At 37.9% G+C, this 18,995-nt stretch overlaps 1 long non-coding RNA gene across 1 annotated transcript in view; it reads left to right on the top strand.

Annotated features, from left to right (window-relative positions):
- Positions 1 to 16,630: 16,630 nt before the first annotated feature.
- The window catches only part of LOC141496848 (uncharacterized), a 34,509-nt gene continuing 32,144 nt past the window's right edge, over positions 16,631 to 18,995 (top strand). Inside the window, exon 1 of the long non-coding RNA XR_012471182.1 lies at positions 16,631 to 16,870. This is a non-coding gene — a long non-coding RNA (uncharacterized LOC141496848). The remainder of the gene's footprint in view (positions 16,871 to 18,995) is intronic.

Genomic DNA, 18,995 nt, shown 5'->3' on the forward strand with positions numbered 1-18,995 from the left:
CAGAAATAAATGACAAACCATTCCAGTATTTTTTTCAAATAAACCCAAATGGAGTCATGAAGAGTTGGACATGACAGAAAGAATGGAACAACTTCATATGCTGAACATTCAAAGACAAAATGAAACAGTTTCCGAGTCAAAGAACTTTCATTTTTGATAGAAAATGTGTGTATGGATATATTTGGAGTGATGTGTGCATATACACAAATGTATATGTAATATACATAATATATTATAATGTGCAATGTATGTAATTTATTTTGTATGAGCACATGCAAAATAAACATGTATATATGTAAATATATACATATTTATATAAATACAAAAAATTTTGGTATTGGAAAGGGAAAGCTGATGAGAGGATCAGAAAGAATTCATGTAGGAGATGGTGATTGAACTGATCCTTGAAGGGAGCTAAGGATTCTAAGATGCAGAGGTGAGGAAGAACATTGTAGTAAAAGGACCAACCTGTGTAAAGAGATAATTTTGTTCAAACCTCTAATTGTATAGACCAAGTAAGTGAGTGAGATCCTCATTTGGCTTCTTTGATAAGCTGGAAAGCAGATAAATTAAACTTCTTGCCCAAAATTACAAGTCCTATAGCTTTCAACTAAACTATGTTACCCTTTTTGCAGTAGGATTCTTTCTGATAATGTAGAATGGGTTAATACAAAGAACACTGTCTTGAGAGGAGGCTTAGTCTCTAGACCCAGTTCTGCTATCAACTAAGAGGGGAACTCTGGGTGAATTTCTCTAGGTCTCTGTTTCTTCATTAGTAAAATCAAAAGGTTGGAGTAGGTTGTTTTGAGGGTGTCTTTTAGGACTAGTATTCTATTTTTTCTGTAAAAATATTCCTTTCTCTCATTTATCTCTAAGATTTTAGGAGAAATTGTAAATCTAGGAACATACTTTCTTTATGCATACTAGTGAGGAACAATTGGAAATAAAGGAAAATGGAAAGGTAGCCCTTTATTTGAAATATGGGTTCCTCCCTCCCTTTTCTTGATACCATTATCTTTCCTTTGCCTTGTTTGAGTGATTGCTGCTCTCTTGCATGTTTCTGGTCTGGTCAGCAACTGGGGGAAATCCCTTTAAGACCATACAGGTCATGTGAAAATGAGATACTAAGCTGAATGTCATAACTGTACTGGGGCAATGCCTATCTTAGAACTATCATCTTCTCTCCCCAAATGGGCCCCACCACCATTTTGAATAAGGGATTTGTAGAGTGGAATCCTATTCTCTGCTCTCCCTCCTAAAGGAAGAGTTGATGCTACTGACCCAGTAAGTAGAAATCATAAGCATGAAGCATTGTAGATGAGTACATGAGTTTGGGTCAGAAGACTTGAGTTTGAGCCCTGCCTCCTTCACTGACTAATTTGTGACCTTGAGCAAAACATTCAACTTCTCCTAGTTGCAGTGTCCATACCTGTAAATGGAGATACTTACTACTATGTGTACCTTCTCCTTCATGGATTTTCTATGAGAATTAAATGACATAAATTTGTCCAAATCACAGGATGTTATCCAAATATGTATTCAGTTTGGGGACAGATTGTAGTTCCCATTTATTACTGGGTAGATTAATTCTAGGATTAACTCTGAGGTCTAGGATTACACAGATAATGAATGTCAGTAGTAGAATTTGAAGTCAGGTTTTCCTAACTCTTAAGCTCAACAATCTGTTTACTAGAAGGCTGATGGAGGACCAATCAACTATCTCATACTGGTATTAAATCCATGACATTTGCCTCTTGGGTAGGGCCCTTCAGTCAACACAGTTGCCCAGTCACAGGAGAATGAGAACTATCACAACAGGACAATTGAGCTCTCCATCTTCACTGTAGATTTTCAAATTAGTACCAAAATCTCATGACTATACTAGTAATGATCGAGGTGGAAGGACATGTGGAGGAACCTGACCTTTGTGATCTGCCCACAAGACAACCAAAAAGGGGGAAGAAGTTCCAGAGAATTCCTTTGTCTCTAGAACTCATGCAACTTGGCAGACAAAGCCCTACATGTACATAGAACAAAATATTGGGTGTAATCACATCTACCATGGTTAGGCTCCCAGACCAGGCAATTCTATAGATAAAAGGAGACCACAGGAGAAAGGTCAAAGCTTAACCACAGAGCCCATAGAGTCAAAGGTTTTCAGAGGTCAGTAATTCAGGCTTAACTGTGATCATAGGATTTAGATCTCGAAAGAATTTTAGAGATCATCCAGTTCTACCTCCTCATCTTTCTGGATGAGGTGATAAAGGCCCTGAGAGAAATGACTTGTCTAAGTTAACATAGCTAGTTAGGATTCAAAACCCATACCCTCTGACTCCCAATCCAGTTTGCTATGGTACCAACTATTATTTTCATTCTCACCTTCCAGAGAGTTAGAAATGAAGTACTCTGGAAAACCAATGATTTAAGGTCTTTGAAACTAAAGAAGACATTTATCCCATCTGAGAAATTCCACATTCCTGGAAACCAGCTAAGCCAGACTTGCCCTTTAGCTTTTGTAAAAATAAAACTCAGTAAACTAAAAAGGGAGAAAGAACATTATTATGATATTATGGCACTGTACAATTATTGGGATTGTGAAAGTATACTGATTATATAGGAATCCCATATTTTGTCTTTTGTCCAAAATATAAAGGACCAGGTTGAGAGGTAGCATGTTTCCCATCAATCAAGATCTTGAGGTAGAGGATGGTATTATAAAGAAGAATCTTGCTAAAAGTGTTTTGGGACCAGATGTCTTTTGAGATTCTATAATTCTGTGATTCTAGACCCATTCTTAGAAAATAAGACACAAACTTGGACCAACAACTCATTGCTTTTTTGATGGGGAAATTACTTGATCCCATGATTGCAAGGAAGAATATCCAATCACCACTGGTACCAAGGTCATAGGATCATAAGATCATAGTTAAAGAGTTAGATAAAGATGACTTATAGGTCATCTAGATCAACCTCATTTTATAGGAAGTTGAGGCACAGAGAGGTTGTGACTCACCCAAGGTCACATGGATAATAAATGGAAGAGTCTGGATCTAAGTCTAACTCATCTTGCTTTTAAACCAGCTTTCCTTTACAATACCACATAGCTTCTATTATATATTTGTTGGTTCATGTTGACGATTGAGTAGGGACATATGACAGCACCATCAGAACGTGCAAATGTAGACCTTGAGAACCAGTTGTCTGAGAGAAGAGGTAATTCTATTAAGTATCAAGTTGAACTTGGCCTAAGGACAAGAACTAGGGTATGGGATATAGAGTTTGAACCTTCAGAGCATCAGGACATACAAATGATATTCCTTTGTCCTTCAAAGGAACCAGTTAGGAATGTTGGAATTATAGAATTTTGATGTTGGAAGAAATCTCTTCTTGAATCCAACCCATTCCTGAAAAGGAAGCTCTACTATGAGGCTTCCAACAAGGGTTCATCCACCCTCTTCTCAAAGACTTCCAATGAGATGGGAACCCATAAATGACCAAAACTCCTGACATTTAGTTTACATTTGCCTCTTCATCTTTTACTTACTGTTCCTATTTCTACCCTACTGGCGTCAATCAGAATTAATCATATCCCTTTTCCACATTATAGTGTTTCAAAATTTTGAAGAAATGTGTTTCAGGTGGACTGACTAGGGAGAGGAAGAGATTGAAAGGGGAACTAGCAAGTTCCAGGAGCCAGAATTTGAAGACCCCTCAGAAGAATAATGTAAAAGCTCCAGTCTGAAATCCAGGGTCACCATGGGACCGCTCTGGGATCTGAATTGGGAAGTCTTACTAAGATTCAAACAGATGGGTGAAAGGAAAAGGAACTCATGGTCTTCATGATCAGAAGTTAAGGGAGAGGAATCTTTTGGAAGATCTAGTTTTGGGAAGAGAGTAGAAGGATTCTTTCAGTCCCTAGAGTTCTCTCCCCATCATTGAAGACCAAAGAAGCTTCAAGGCTAAGGCAGCTAGTCCAATCAAAGGCATGGTAAAAACAAACAAACAAAAAAAACCCCCAACTCAGCAGACATCATTGTGAGCCTGAATAGAAGGATACTCAGAAGAATTGGAAAAGGAGTTAAGGATAAAGTCTAGATCCTGTGGATGGTATGTAAGATCAGAATGAAATAAAAAGAACCCTGGTGACTTTAATACTTAAATGAAAAATAAAATTTACTAAGGGCTTACTATATGACTTGTTTGCACTGTGCTAAGTCACTTAACTGCTGTCAGTCTCATTATTCTCATCTGCAAAATGAAGATAGTAATAGTACTTCTCTCCCATGGTTTGGAGGATCAAATGAGATATTTGTAAAGCATATTATAAATTTTAAAGTACTATATAAATACTATTAATTATTAAAGAGGTCAAACTCTAATTGAGGAAAATAATATATAAATGAAAGTTCAGGTGCAGGGAGGATGAAAAGGCCTTCCAAATCCTAAAGGTGTAGTGTTGGGGTGGCTGGCAAGATTCAGATATGAGTATACAGTAAGTCAAATAACAGTGCCTGGGGTGGAGGTGGAGTAGGGTCTGGAGGTTATAGAGATAGAGCAGATGGGAGATATAATAATAATAAATAATAATAATAAATATAATAAATAAAAATTTAATGAGAGATTTAACTCATTATATGCCCCTTTCTCTCTCCATTTTTTAAAATTGAATCTCCATGTGTAGTACTTTCTAATAAATCTCTTAAAATACCAAAGGGGGGAGGTTCTGCTTTTGAGGAACATGGAGATATGGTAAGAAAAATTGTTAGTCTCCTCTGAGGGCAAGGATAAAGGAACTTGGGAAAACTAGGTCAGATGTTGGTGATGAGAATTCAGGCCCTGAGAGATAAGGTGGTTGAAAGCAAAATGGGTTGAGGCAGCAAATGTTCACTCTCCAGGCTCAGATCTTCTGGTGCCACTCATCTCAGTGGACTTAGCTGTTTCTAGGATAAGAGACAGTCAGAGAACAAAATAGCAGGAGAGTCAGGTGGCCAGCCAGTGTTATTTTAGTGTTTAAAGAAAGGGGACTTCCACCATACTTACAAGGGGAAAAAGAGGCCCAGAAAGATCCAATGCTCAAGACCACACAGCTGCTTGGTAGAATAGGAAGGACTAGGACCCAGGTCTCCTGGTCCAGTGCTCTGCCCACTCTACCATTCTGCCACTTCTATTTCTGATGAAAGCCAATGAGCTGAGAATACTTATTTCTGGGGGACGTTTTGTAGGATTCTACCTTTTTTAGGGGTGTAATTTGTGCATTATAGCAGAACAATAACATAACATATTTCCCCATTACTATTCATTATTTCCCCCTTCCCTTTCCAAATGATTTGCTTTCATTTCCTCTCCCCTTCCATTTTGTGGGAAGCACAAATACCAGCCTATACAAGATCACACCAAATTTTTCAGTATTAATATGATTCTTGCTATTATATATGTACATAATCTCAGATATTATATATGTATATAATGTGATTTCTTCAGGATAAGGGAGACCAAGGGAGATGCTCCTTCCCAATGCAGATCAGCACCTTCTCTATTAGTCTTGAAGTATTGCCCAGGGCTTTGAAAGGTTAAATGATTTACTCAGAGCCACACAGACAGAGATGGGCTTGAACCCAGGCCTTTTGTGATTAAGGTCAGATCTCCAGTTGCCATGCCAAGATGCTTTTCATGAACACTACTAAAGTATTAATAACGTTAAGGTCTATGACTCCCCCCCCCCCCCCCAGGGAATGATCTTTTAAAGGGGTGTGGGGTTGAATCGGGAAGAGAGTTACTCAAAGAGGTAGGTGGAAGGGAAAGGAATTATCTAGGTTCTCAGGACCAGAAGTCAAGGGAGAAGAATTGTTCATGGACTTTCCAAATTAATGATGTGATTACATTTTTGGTTGGAAAACAGACCCTGAAAAATGATCTATTTTGACTTTTGGAATATGACAATAGGAGGCTCATTGTCTCCTTAGAAAGAAAACAAAAGGTTACTGATAAAATGTGCATCTTGTCCCTTGGGGACAAATGGGATTATGGAGAGGGACCTCAGAGGCATATTTAGTAGGATGGTTATGCAGAGATTTCTTTCTTCTTTCTTCCTTCCTTCCTTTCTTTCTTTCTTTCTTTCTTTCTTTCTTTCTTTCTTTCTTTCTTTCTTTCTTTCTTTCTTTCTTTCTTTCTTCCCAAGGCAATAGAGTTTAGTGACTTGTCCAAGATACATAGCTAAGTAATTATTAAGTATCTGAGGTTGGATTTGAACTCAGGTCCTTCTGGCTCCAGGGTCAGTGCTCTATTTACTGGGCCATCTAGCTGCCCCTACATGGGGATTTCTTTTCCCTCTCATCCTTTCCATCCCTAGACACCCTCCAGCTAGGAATAGGAGCCAGGCATGTCTTATTTTCTAGCAGCTGGGTGGTACAGTGGATAACTAGGCCTGGAGTTAGGAAGATTCCTCTTCATAAGTTCAAATCTGTCCTCAGACGCTGACTAGTTATGTGACCCTGGACAAGTCACTTTACCCTTTTGTCTCAGTTTCCTTATCTGACAGTTGAGTTAGAGAAGGAAATGACAAACCTCTCCATTGTCTCTGTGAAGAAAATCCCGAAGAGATCTGAAAAGTGATCACAACAAAATATCCTTGTTCAGTTAGAGCTTGACAGTTACTTCTGAATCTGGAAGGGTCACTGAGAGGGCTCTGCAGGTGTGATGATAATGAGAGGCAATGGATTTTCCTCAGACAGAAATGAGAGAAAGGAAAGGAAATCTTTATAAAAATTGAACTGAAATTCTGTCCTCTTTTGTTTCACCCCACCTCATCTGGAGTGTCTTCTTCTTCAGTTTTTATCTTGGATTCTGTCAGAAGGATAAAAAGCTAAATCCTATGCAGATCCATCATAACGAAGAAAGATATGAAATCTGAAAACAGAAGATTTCAAATCCCACTCTCATTTATTAGATTAGATAGCCTCCAAGGTCCCTTAAAAGCTCTACATATGTAGTCATCCTTACTGTCTATAAAATCTTGATGCCTTCTCATCTATAAAATGAGAGGCTTAGACTAAATATTCTAACTATGAAATCCTATCCTCTCTTTGCCCTGAAGCATCTGGTGCAGTGGAGAGAGTACCCGGCCTAGAGTCAGTAAAACTCTGAGTTCAAATATTTACTAGCTGTGTGATTCTGGGCAAGTCACCTAACCCTTTTGACCTTAATTTCCTTATATGTAAAATGAGTGGAAAGGAAAGGTAAGCACTCCAGTATTTTTGTCAAGAAAATCCCAAATGAGATCACAAAGAGTAGGGCACAACTGAAAAATGACAGAAATCTTGAAATCAGTAATAAGGGACCCTGGGGTCATCCTGATCTGAAACTTATCTTGATGAATTCAAAGTTACAACCCATTGCAACTTAAATATGCCTTCAAACTCTGCTCCTAATGCCACCAGACTGTGGAATATTTTCTTTCTTCACTTTCCTTCATAATGACAGAGCTATAGGGAAGGGGTACCTTGGCAATTCCTTAGGTGGTGTAGCATCCAACATTCTTCAAGGTCTGAAACTTCCACTATCAGTCTTTCTGGGCTTGTTGGTATTGTTCATTTCAGCCATATCCAATTCTTTGGCAAAGATATTGGAGTAGTTTGTCATTTTCTTCTTCAGCTCATTTTGCAGATGAGAAAACGGAGGGAACAGGGTTAAGTGACTTGCCCAGGCTCACATAATTATTGTTTGAGTCTGGATTTGAAATCAGGTCTTCTTGACTCTAGGACTGTTCATTGCATCACCTAGCTGTCCCTTGCATGGTTTACACATTGTCTACTGAAGACCTTCATTAGAATATCAATGTATTACTTAGGAGAGATTACTCATCAATATTCTAGTACTGGTGAGTGAGTATCATGACTCTCTGGAACTCCCAGACTCAGAGATTTGAGGGCCCTTTCTTTCTTTATTTATGAATAAAAGACCCCAAACCATTAAATTGTTGTCACATTTTTCAAGGGTAAAAGTGGCTTATTCTATTATTTTCATTATGACGTCTTGTCTGAATATTGGAAATTTATATATTCCTTTTTAAAGTCCTGTTGTGGGGAGGAGGGGTGGTTTAGGTTTACTGAAAATTTTATTAATGGGTTACAAGGAAAGGGGCTACCAAACTGGATAAAGCTTCAAGTATAGATCTAGTACGCACCATCGTCTGAAGACCAAAGTCTCTGAAGACAGAAGGATGCAATAGAGAGAATGTTCCTGTTGGAGTGTTGAAGTTGGTGTCCTAGTTTTGAATCTTGTTTCTGTATCTTGTTAACATGACTTTTGGTAAGTAAGAGAAAAGGGTTGAATTAGGTGGCTTTTGATATACCTTCAAATTTTAAATTTGTGATCCTATGATTCCAATTTCAGAGAGCCTTGTCACCTAGATGCTAGGCATATGGTGCTGATTTTTTTTATTCAAGTTGTTCATTAAATCTCTTATTAAGTATTAAAATATTTGCAATCTGTTTCAGTGGGAGATATACTTATTTTGATGAAATTGTGGACTTCTTGAAATAGTGGAATAATTTGTTTTTTTTAATATTACCTGTTTTGTTTAAAAATTGGTCCTGAATTTTCCTCTATTTTGATTTTTATAGACTCATATGTCAGAGATATGGAGCTGGGAAGAACCTTGGAGGTCATTTAGTAAGATCCTATCATTGTTTCAGGTGAGGAAACTGAAGACATATAAAGTTGTAAAAAACAAGTCTGCATTAGAAAAATTAAAAAGTTCTTCTTTGATGCTTCATTCTATCATGGAAGGAGCTTGTGTTTTTGTTTGTTTCATTTTTGCAAGACAATGGGATTAAGTGACTTGCCTAAGGTCACACAGCTAAGTAAGTATTAAGCATCTGAGCATAGATTTGAATTTAGGTCCTCCTAACTCCAGGGCTGGTGCTCCATCAACTGTGCCACCTACTGCTCCTGACCTGGTGTTTTTGAAAGCTTTTCCAAAGAACACAAACTTCTGTCTGCTCTATCAAACTGAAAATACTTTCATAGTGAGAAAATAGGGATAGTGAAATTTTGATAATATGGAAATCAATTGGAAGAATTCTCTCTCCATCAAAAGAGCAAGGATGAAGGGAGTAGGTAGAAGAACAAAAAAGAAAAAAAATTATATGATAATTTTATTATATACTTAAAAGAAATTGCAAGATAGATTTATTATTTTATGTGCAATCATCTTTTGTTCAACTTTGTTATGGAAATGCTTGTTTTGTTCCATAAATTAAAAATAAAATAAAATTTTAAAAAGAGTTTCTACAAAAACTGTCTAAGTAATCCTCAGTGAGGATTAGAGTGAAATGGAGTTTGTAAGAGAAACTAAAGACAGCAAAAGGGATTTTTTAAAAATCATAAAAGGAGAAAAATGTTCAAAGAAGGAAAAGAACCTCTTTTAGGGTGGATGGAATGATACTAACAATAGAGAAAAGCCTCAAATTTAAAAAAAGTTTCTGTAAAAAGAGAAAGATCTTTATACTAATATAGGAGGGAAAAATCATTAATAGAGAATTGATACTCAAGAAAGTAAGGGGATTATAAGGAAGACCTAATTGCCCTCAATGAATTCATGAAAATGAATTACAATCTCACTGAAAGAACAGACAGGTATGATCAACAAGCTACTGTCAGTGATATTTGAAAGAACATGGAAAATGGGAACTACCACAAGACCAGGGAGGGGATAAAAGTAAACATTTTAAGCATGGGCACAAATAATCAACTTCATAAGTACAATATATGGAAATAGGTGATGGGAAGGACGTGGCTAGAAAGCATTGTCTCAAAAAGAACTGGGGGTTCCAGGGGACCACAAGCTCAATATGAATCAGTAATGTGGTATGGTAACCCATAAGGTCAATATGATTTGGGGCTGCATTGAAACAGGACTAGCTTCCAGGAATAAGGAGGGGATAGCCCCTCAGTTCTCTGCTCTCAGCAGAGCTTAATTAGGGTATTGTGTTCAGTTCTGGACAATATTTAAGGACATAGATAAATTGGGGAGTATTCAACTGAATGCAACCAGGATGCTGGAGTCCTTGCATCCTTATCATGAGGGTCAATTTTGTTTAACTTGAAGAAGGGAAGATTTAGAGGAACATGGAAACTATTCTATTTTATTTTAAGTTGTCATATGAAAGTAGATTAGGCTGCTCCAGAGGGCAGAAACAGGAACAAAATATGGAAAGAGAAAAAGTGACAAATTTAGGCTTGATTTCTAGAAAACTCAATTAGAATTTGAACAGAATTGTCACAAGGTGCAGTGAGCTGCCTTGAGATATGGTGGGCTCCCCATTTTGGGAGTTCAAGCAGAGGTTGAAAGACCATTTTTCAGATATATTCTAGGATTCCTTTTGGGTTTGAATTAGAATAGATGGCCCCTGAAATCTTTTCCAATTGTTCAATTAGTTGATTCTAAGATTCTGATTACATAAAAGCAGATGCAGCTATTCTTTATTCACAGTAGTGAACATTTCATCCTTCATAAGGTGGCGGAACTAACAAGGATAAATTTTATTCTATATATGATTCTCACCAACCAACCAGGAGGATCTGGTTGCTGATGTGGAAAAGATAGGAACCCTGGGGAGAAGTAACTGCTTCATTTTCAAATTTATATCAAAGGAAAGGAGAGTCAGCTGTAATGCAATATGCACCTTGGATTTTGGAAGAATAGATTTCAAAGGGTTCAAAGAAAGGACAAATAGGACCCTATGGTCTAAAATTCTATAACTGAATTCAGCATAAGTTCCTGAGAATAAAATTATGAAGAGATAAAGAGAAAAATTTCAATGATGATTAAGAAAAAGGGAACTGCCAAAAGAGAACGATGTGGATGCACAGAGAACTCACCAACCAACTTGGACTAAAAAAAGCTATGTGCAATAAATAAAATCTGGAATAGGCTAAAAGAGATAGAATGTTCAAGAATGGCCCAGTATTTAATAGAGTTAGGAAGACTCTAGTTCATAAGGGTCTAGAGCTGGTGAGGAAAGCTAAGGCTAAATAGTCACAATGTTTTGGGGTTTTTTTTTTTTTTGGCTTTTGCTCTTTCCTGGAGTAGAAGAGGAGTATCAAAGAAAGTATATTTTATATCAGGGGAGGAAAATATGACAATAAATGATGATGTAGAGAAGGCAAAAATAATGCTTATTTGGCATTTGCTAAATTGGAAAGGTCAAGATAAAAAATCATTGATAAAGAGTTGATACCCAAGACAAATAGGTAGACAGAGAACACAGAGCCAACTCTTGAGAAGTCCAAGTTGCCTGGTTCAGATGAATTATACATTAAAAGAAATGGTTCAACTAGTGTCATTGGTATCTGAAAAAGTGTAGAAAATGGGAGAAGTACTGCAGGATTGGGAAAGGGCAACCATTGTCCCAGTTTTGAAAGAGTTCTTTCAAGGGCCAGCTTCTGTAAGTCATAGTCCACTGAATCTGAGTTTAATTCTGCAACCTCTTATCCCCATCTAGTAGAAAATAAGAGAAGGATTGCCTTTCATCATGTTTTTGGCTTTCCATTATTTAGCACAGTGCCTTAAAAATAGCTTAACAAATGGTTGTTGAATTGAACTGAAGGGATGGCTAGTTAACATCATGGTTTCATCAAGAATAGGTCATATTTAAGCATAAAAATCCTGAGGTTTTTTTTTTTTTGGCTGTGATTGTTTTGTTGTCTGTTCTCCGTTAGGGCAGGTTGATTCTGTCTGGAGACCCACCCAACCCCCTCCTTCCTGTTCTTTTCTGGAAACTTCTGAAAACTTCCATGCCCCCTGTTTGTACAACAAGGGCTTCCCCTGGTCAATCCCTGGCATCTCCCTGCCTGTGGTATCAGAGATGGGAAACATATCAGATCCACCTTTGTGAAACCTCATTTGAGTCTTTAAATAGGGACAAGTCTTATCTGTTTCCCCCTCCTTCACTCCAACTTTTTAAAAAAAATTACTAAATTGGTGGATCAGGGAAATATAGCAGTTGTAGTATACCCACAGTTTTAACAAAGCAACTGTCAAGAATCTTATATATTACTTTTGTGGAAAAGATGGAGAGGAGGCTAACAAAAGTAAAATCAGATGGTTTTGAAATTATTTTCCAAGGAGTAATTATTAATGATTTGATATCAACTTGGAAAGAAAGTTTCTTTTGGAGTATTCCAGACATGTGTTTAGCATTGTACTCTTTGGATAGCTAAGTGGTACAGTGGAGAGAGAGAAAGCCAAGCCTGAAATTCAAATCCAGCCTCAGACACTTACTGGCTCTGTGATCCTGGGCGAGTCACTTAACTTGCCTCAGTTTCCTCATCTGTAAAATGAGTTGAAGAAGGAAATGACAAACTACTCTAGTAGCTTTTCCAAGACAAGTTTGAGCAACAAAAATTGTGCTTTTAAATATAGATTCTTTGATTTAGAACTGTTAGATCATCTACTCCAACCTCTCATTTTTCAGTTGAGGAAACTGAGGTCCAAGGAGGTTAAATAATTTACCCAAGTACCCAAGGCAGGACCAGGATTCCAATTGGAATCTTCTAGACTTCAGTTTTAACCTTCTTTCCACTGTACTATCCTTGTCATTGATTTGGATAAGGCTATAAGTAACAGAATTATCAAATTTGCATGTGACTTAAAATTGAGTGGGGCAGTTGGCATATTGGATGATAGAATAAGGATTCATAAAAGATCTTGACAGGCTAGAATATTGGGCCAAATCTAAGAAGATAAGCTTATTAGGATAACTATCAAATCTTGAGTTTCCCCAAATCACCTTTCCAGTACAAGATGAGGGAGCTGTGGCTAGGCAGCAATTAGTCTGAAAAAGATTTGGCAGTCTGAGTGGAATCTAAGAGCAGTAAGAATTAATAGTGTAATGTGGTGGCTCCCAAATTAATGATATATGCAACACTTAGAGAGGGGTGACAATTCAGTTCTATTCTGCCATAGGCAGAATATAGTTGGAGAATTGTGTTCTGTTCTGGGTAATTTATTTCTGGAAGAACAATGATAAGCTGGAAAGTGTTCAGAAAAGATCAACTGGGATGATGAAAGGTTTTTGAGGTCATTTAATATGCTTCTGATGATGATTAATAGGAGAGAGAAGACATGGGGAAACCCAACAACTCAATGTCTAAAGGACTGTTGTCATGAGGAAGTCAACCCAACAAGCATTTATTATGCCAGGCACCATGTCACCACTAGAGATACAAAGAAAGGTAAATTTAGGAATTAAATTCACTCTGCCTATCCTCAAAGAAGAACTAGGGAGCAATCGCTGGCAGGTGTGGAGAGGCAGATTTCTTCTAAGCAGGAAGAAACACTCCCTAGTGATTAAGAATTATTCCGAAGTGGAATTGATTGCCGCAGGAAGCAGTAAATGCTCTCCTTGCTCAAAGGCCAGCCAGTCTGCATAAAACCTGACCAAGAATGACAAGTGGTCACTAGCCTTTGCTTGGATACCTCCATAAGAAGAACTCAGATCCTCCAGTAGTCATTTCCCTGAGAAATAACTCCAGACGGGGCTGATGTGAGCAAGGAAGAAGCAGTGCAGACATTGGGGGATAATCTTGCCTCCAGAAGTTTGATCTGGGACCTTGGTAAATAACTAATCTTTTGGGGCTCAGATGATTCTGGAGAAGAGAATGATCCTGATGACTTTGCACAGCTCTGTCTTACTTAAAAGCAATTCACCTGCAAGTCAAGACCCATCCCCTTATCATTGGTCCTCTTCGAAAATGAAGGAGCAGCAGTAGCAGCAACAACAACAATCCTTTTGAGCATTAGTTTCCTTTTGTGAAAAATGAGGGGCTGGGCTTGATAATCTCTCTACACTTATAGCTCTATCCTAGGAATGTTTTACAGCTCTCTACAACATACAACATAAGTGGTGGGTGGGTCCTTAGAGGCTATCAAATCCAACTCCCTCATTTTAGAGAGGAGATACCTGAGGCACAGAGAGATTAACTGACATGTCTAAGATCACATGGGTAGTAGGAGTCTGAAGAAGGTTTTGGGCTCAAGTCTTCCTGACTTCAGATTCCCTGTCTCATGACCTTTGCCATGCTGTCTCATCTCTGACAAATGCTCATTCAGCTCTCTCTTGAAGACATTCAGTCATGGGGAACTTACTACCTCATAGAGCAACTCATTCCACTTTGAGATGTCTGATGGGTGAGGTATAGAATCTTAGAATGTGAGGGTTGAAGCCATCCAGTCTGACCCACAAGGAAACAGGAAACCCCTCTCCAACCTCTCTGCCAAATGATCATCTTACTTCTGCTTGATGACTTCTAATAATGGGGAACTCACTCTCTCTTGAGGCAGCTCAATCCATTTTTGGATGATGATAATTGGTAGGAAGTTATTCCTTATATGGAGAAAAAATCTTCCCCTCTGCAATTTTCTCATGCTGTCCCCAGATCTATAGTCATTATCTAAATAAAATGAGCCTAATCCCTTTTCCATAATGATAGCCCATCAAATACTTGAAGAAATTGATTCGGGTTCCTCTATCTTAGTCTTCTCTTATCTAAATTTAATGACTGATTCCTTCAATTGATTCTTATATTCTTGAATCCTCTTAGGCTCCTAGAAAAACTCTTATGAATATGTAATCGTTTTTCTAAAAATCCCCCTCCCCATGAATACATCCAGAAACAACTTACTGAAAAGGCAGTATGGTTTAATGAATTGTTGTTTAGTTTTTTCAATCGTGTTCAATTCTCTGTGACTCCCTTTGGAATTTTCATGGCAAAAATACTAGAGTGATTTTCCGTTTCTTTCTCTAGCTCATTTTACAGATGAGGAAATTGAGTTAAATGGGGTGAAGTGACATGGTCAGGGACAAAAAAACTATTAAGTGTCTGAGTTTAGATTTGAACTCATGAAAATGAATCTTCCCAATTCTAGGCCCAGAACTCACTCTCCTATAGTCTCCAGCTGCCCGGTATAATGAAGAGTGTCTGATTTGGAATCATGAGGACTAGGCTTTGAATCCTGCTTCTGAAACTTGCTAACTTGTGTGACACTAGGCAATTAATTTAACATTTCTGAATCACAGTTTTATCATTTGTAAAATGGGGATAATATTAAAGGCGCCATACAGGATTGCTGTAAAGCTCTAAGATGATACATGTAAAGTGATTTGTAAACCTCAAAGCCCTATAGAGACTCAAGTTCTTATTATTAATATTCTAAATTTGATTTGAACAGGGGCTAGATCTTTTATATTTTCTTTTGACTTACATAATGGTGATCACTTTGCTGCATCATAGGGATGTATCCATCCAGAGTCAGTTCTTACTAGTTTTTGAGGACTGATAAATTTTTCATATGAACATTTACTCTCTGGAAATAGGAAAATGCTACAAATCAGGTTTTGATTTTCTCTTTGTCTAGATGTAAGAAAGTGATGAAGAAAATGTTAACAGTTAAGAGTAAACTTAATAGCATGTTGTATTTATAGTATCTACCTCTCTCCACCCCCATCCCACTCTCACCAAGAACTGGGTGTGAAATATTTACCAGCATACCCCTGGACACATCCCTTTTGCATTGTGTTCTCTTGAACTCTTTGATATTAATAGATGACCCCTCAGTTCTGATTGGTCTATTCCCTGACCAACCTTTTGGGGTCATATCCTCAGGTTCCTGATATTCTAGAAGATCCTGGATCCCACCATACTTCTAACCTTGCTCTTTGCAGGATTGGTTAAGACCCTTGTCCTCAAATAGTTTAATCTCTATACAAAGAAAACCTTGGCAACAATATCATCACTTACATGATTAAGTACCAAATGAGTTCCACTATGAGTGAATTTAAATTCTGACTAATATCCATGCTAGTGAAGATTATTCATCCTTCTCTGAGCTTCTCAAACTGTCAGTTTTCACAAGGACAACGCCCAGGTCAAGTCTATTTTCTATTTATTAGAGACACTCTGTGGTTTCCCCCAAAGCCTTGACTCTTGGCCCCTTTGAAAAGATGACTCCAATAAAGCCTGTCTGCCTCACCTCAGTTCCAACTGCCCCAATCTGCACCTGATTTCAGCAGTTAAGCCTAATAACCAAGGTGTGATCATAAAGCAGCAATGAGACTTTTTAAAAACAAGAAAAAAGGGGAGGCTAGGTGGTGCAGTGGATAGAGCACTGGCCCTGGAGTCAGGAGTACCTGAGTTCAAATCCCACCTCAGACACTTAGCAATTACCTAGCTTTGTGGCCTTGGGCAAGCCACTTAACCCCATTGCCTTGCAAAAACCTAAAAAAGAAACAAACAAAACAAAAAAAAAACCCAAGAAAAAACTTAGATATTCAAAATATTGTTGCTGTCTTCCAATCAATAAAATGACATTTATTAAGTGACTACTGTAACCAGGTTGGGCAGTTGGGTGGCATGCAGAGAGTGCCGGAGGACATAAGCTCAACTGTGAATTCAAACATTAGCTATGTGAACCTGGGTAACCCATTTAACTCTGCCTCAGTTTTCTCAGCTGTAAAATGAACTGGAGAAGGAAATGGCAAACCATTCTAGTATCTCCAAGGAAACTTCAAGAGAACTCCCAGTGAGGTCACAAAGACATGACTGAAATGTCTGAATAATGTGTACCAGATACTGAGCTAAGCCCTGGACCAGACTCTGGAGTAGCTGACCATACACTTGGGTCTAAGGTGCTGCCATTGCTCAGGATACTTGTGGAACTTGTATTGCAAGGTTGCCATCTGGGCCCAGTTCTAAGCTAAGATACAAGCTGACTTCTGAGATGGATTCCAGACCAGGTTCTAAGTTGGGTTCTGAACCAGGATCCAAGGTGTCTTCTGAGATTGGTTTAGAGGTCTGAGTCAAGCTCAAGGTACAATTCAGAGTTGCTCGTCTGAAATGGGTTCTGAATCATATAACAAAATAAATTATATTCCTTAACCACTTTATAGTATTAGAATCATGCTAGTATTAGGTAAATTACTCACCTTAGACCTAATCTTGACTCCAAAAGACTTGCAAAAGTTAAATCCTTTGATTACCATTAATGAGATCCAAAAATAATATAAAGAATACTAGATTTGAAGTCACAAGTGTTCCTGCTGCTTATTGACTCTATGACCATGAGCCAGACATTTCAGGAACCCCCTTATCTGTAAAATAAAGGGCTTGGGTTAAATGATCTCTACAGACCCTTCTGCTCTAAGTTCTATGTATGTATGTTAGGACAATATCATGGATCTTCAAAGATAGTTCTTAAAAAAATGAGATACTTCTAAGGTAGATTAGGGATAAGAAGTCAGGCCTCCCAAACCCCTGCTTTTTGGTTCGGTTCTGACAAAAGATGTACTTCTGTAATTGTTTTCTCTTGCAATCATCTTACACATTTGAGTTTGTTAGGTTTATCCTCTAGTGGGATGTTATTCCTAGTGATTTTGTCTAAGTCTAGGATTTACCAATACCAGATGGGTAGTGATATCTTTGTAAAACTTCAAGGTCTGTATGAGCCAGACTTCTCATAAGCATGGATGACAGTGGAAAAAGTTTATTTTTCACCTAATTATGTGTGGTGGTTAATCTTAAAAAAATATAGCTCCATTTTTGCTTTGCATCTTGAAATATAAAAGATTTTTCTTTAACGAGAAAGAAATCTTGAGCTGCAGAAAGATATGTCTGCATTTTGAATTAGGATGTCTAAGTTAACATAAGGAATCATTTGGATGTTTAGTGTTTATTCCTACTGTGAAGCATCAATTCATTTCTCCCTGGCACAGAAGTAAGAAAAAGACAGCTCTTGAACTCTAGGAGACTAGAAGCCAGAGTGAACTAGAAGACTATTGAAATAGTCCAGGTGACTCAGATACATAAAAAAATTGCCTACTGTGTGAGTTTAGGCAAGTCACTTAACACCATTGCCTTAAATTAAAAAAAAATTAAAAAGTTAAAAAGGAGCAGCTAGGAGCTGCAGTGAAGACCTGAATTCAAATCCAGCCTCAGACATTTAAAAAATATTGCCTAACTGTGTGACTTTGGGCAAGTCCCTCAACCCCACTGTCTTAAAAAAAAATAGTCCAGGTGAAAAGTGTTGAGGACCTGAATTAAGATGATAGCTTTTTTTTTGCAAGGCAATGGGGTTAAGTGGCTTGTCCAAGGCCACACAGCTAGGTAATTATTAAGTGTCTGAGACCAGATTTGAACCCAGGTACTCCTGACTCCAGGGCTGGTGCTTTATCCATTGCACCACCTCTCCATCTAGTGGAGGGAAGACACATATGAAAGACACATAAAGGTAGAAATGCGAGTGTGAGTGAGGATTTGAGGAGGACACCAAGTTTGTAAGCCTGGATGATTGGGAGGATGGCTATGCCCTTGACAGTAATAGGAGTTTGGAAGAGGGGAGGATTTTGGGGAAAAGACAATGAGTTCTATTCTGGATATGTTGAGAATGAGATATCTATGAGGAAACCAATTCAAGATGTACAATATTGAGGGAAATTAAGACTATATATATATATTTATATATATATATATATATATATAAAATCTGGAAATCATCTGCATAGAGATTATAATTGGTCCCAATGGAGTTGATGAGATCATCAAGCAAAACAATAGAGAGACAATACAAAGTTGTGGAAGACATTCACAGTTAGTGACCTTAATGAAGATCCAGTAAAGGAGACTAAGAAAGAGTAGTAAGATAGGAGGGAGAACTAGGAAAGGGAAGTGTCACAAAAACTTGGAGAGGAAAGAGTATCTAAGAGAGGGTGATCGGCAATGACAAAGGCTACAGAGAAATCAAGAAGGGTAAGGATTTATTGAGGCCATTGGATTTAGCAATGATTGGTAATATTGGAGAGGGCAGTTTCAGTTGAATAGTGAGGTTGAAAGCCAGAATGAAGAGGTTTAAAAAGAAAGTGAGAGGAGAGGAAGTGGAGGCATTAAATATAGATGACTTTCTCAAATTTAGCCACAAGAGTAGGAGAGATAGAAAGCAC

This window comes from Macrotis lagotis, chromosome X (genome assembly GCF_037893015.1).
Source record: "Macrotis lagotis isolate mMagLag1 chromosome X, bilby.v1.9.chrom.fasta, whole genome shotgun sequence".
Classification (NCBI taxonomy): Eukaryota; Metazoa; Chordata; class Mammalia; order Peramelemorphia; family Peramelidae; genus Macrotis; species Macrotis lagotis.